This window comes from Pocillopora damicornis, chromosome 3 (genome assembly GCF_964200805.1).
Source record: "Pocillopora damicornis chromosome 3, jaPocDami1.2, whole genome shotgun sequence".
NCBI classification, from domain to species: Eukaryota; Metazoa; Cnidaria; class Anthozoa; order Scleractinia; family Pocilloporidae; genus Pocillopora; species Pocillopora damicornis.
The window spans coordinates 9,494,993-9,497,024 of record NC_142672.1 but is presented as its reverse complement, the minus strand read 5'-3'; positions in this window follow the sequence as shown (position 1 = coordinate 9,497,024).

The following is a 2,032-nucleotide window of genomic DNA, read 5'->3' as shown; positions in this document are numbered from 1 at the left end:
TTGAGCTGGTTAATTCATTTGGGGCAATTCAGTCATTTAAGCTGGTTGAATTATTTGAGGCAATTCAGTCCATGACAGGACGGAAAAACGCGTGGACTGTAAGTACCTCCCGTTGTTCCATACAAAGCCTTAGAAAACTTTTCTAAGGCTTTGTATGGAACAACGGGAGGTACTTACAGTGCATGCATTATCCGTCATGTCATGTTTGAGCTGCTTGGATTATTTGAGGTAATTCAGTCATTTTAGCTGGTTGAGTCATTTGAGGCAATTCAGTCATTTGAGCCAGTTGGGTCATTTCAGGCAACTGAGGTATTTGAGGCAGCTGGATCATTTGAGGCAATTCAGTCATTTGAGCAGCTTGGGTCATTTCAGGCAATTTAGTCATTTGTGCTGGTTGAGTCTTTTGAGGCAATTCAGACATTTGGGCTGGTTGGGTCATTTGAGGCAATTCAGGCATTTGAGTCAGTTGGGTCATTTGAGGCAATTGTAGCATTTGAGCTGGTTGGATCATTTAAGGCAATTCAGTCATTTGAGCTGGTCGAGTTATTTTTAGGCAATTCAGTCATTTGAGCCAGTTGGGTCATTTGAGGCAATTCAGTCATTTGAGCTGGTTGGGTCATTTGAGGCAATTCAGTCATTTGAGCTGCTTGGGTCATTTGAGGCAATTCAGTCACTGGAGCTGGTTGGATCATTTGAGGCAATTGTGGCATTTGAGCTGGTTGGATCATTTGGGGCAATTCAGTCATTTAAGCTGCTTGGATAAATTGAGGCAATTCAGTCATTTTAGCTGGTTAAGTCATTTGAGGCAATTCAGTCATTTGAGCTGCTTGGGTCATTTAAGGCAATTTAGTCATTTGAGCTGGTTGAGTCACTTGAGGCGATTCAGTCATTTGAGCCAATTTGGTCATTTGAGGCAATTGTGGCATTTGAGCTAGTTGGATCATTTGAGGCAATTTGGTCATTTGAGGTGGCTGGATCATTTGAGGCAATTCAGTAATTTGAGCTGGTTGGGTCATTTGAGGCAATTCAGTCACTGGAGCTGGTTGGATCATTTGAGACAATTGTGGCATTTGAGCTGGTTGGGTTATTTGGGGCAATTCAATCATTTAAGCTGGTTGAATCATTTGAGGCAATTCAGTCATTTGAGCCGCTTGGATTATTTGAGGTAATTCAGTCAATTTAGCTGGTTGAGTCATTTGAGGCAATTCAGTAATTTGAGCCAGTTGGGTCATTTCAGGCAACTGAGGTATTTGAGGCGGCTGGATCATTTGAGGCAATTCATCCATTTGAGCTGCTTAGGTCATTTGAGGCAATTTAGTCATTTGAGCAGCTTGGGTCATTTGAGGCAATTTAGTCATTTGTGCTGGTTGAGTCTTTTGAGGCAATTCAGACATTTGAGCTCGTTGGGTCATTTGAGGCAATTCAGGCATTTGAGTCAGTTGGGTCATTTGAGGCAATTGTAGCATTTGAGCTGGTTGGATCATTTGAGGCAATTCAGTCATTTAAGCTGGTCGAGTTATTTGAGGCAATTCAGTCATTTGAGCCAGTTGGGTCATTTGAGGCAATTCAGTCATTTGAGCTGGTTGGGTCATTTGAGGCAATTCAGTCATTTGAGCTGCTTGGGTCATTCGAGGCAATTCAGTCATTTGAGCTGCTTGGGTCATTTGAGGCAATTTAGTCATTTGAACTGGTTGAGTCATTTGAGGTAATTCAGACATTTTAGCTGGTTGGATCATTTGAGGCAATTGTGGCATTTGAGCTGGTTTGATCATTTAAGGCAATTCAGTCATTTGAGCTGGTTGAGTCATTTGAGGCAATTCAGCCATTTGAGCCAGTTGGGTCATTTGAGGCAATTCAGTCATTTGAGCTGGTTGGATCATTTGAGGCAATTCAGTCATTTGGGCCAGTTGGGTCACTTGAGGCAATTTGGTCATTTGAGCTGGTTGGACCATTTGAGGCAATTTAGTCATTTGAACTGGTTGAGTCATTTGAGGTAATTCAGACATTTGAGCTGGTTGGATCATTTGAGGCA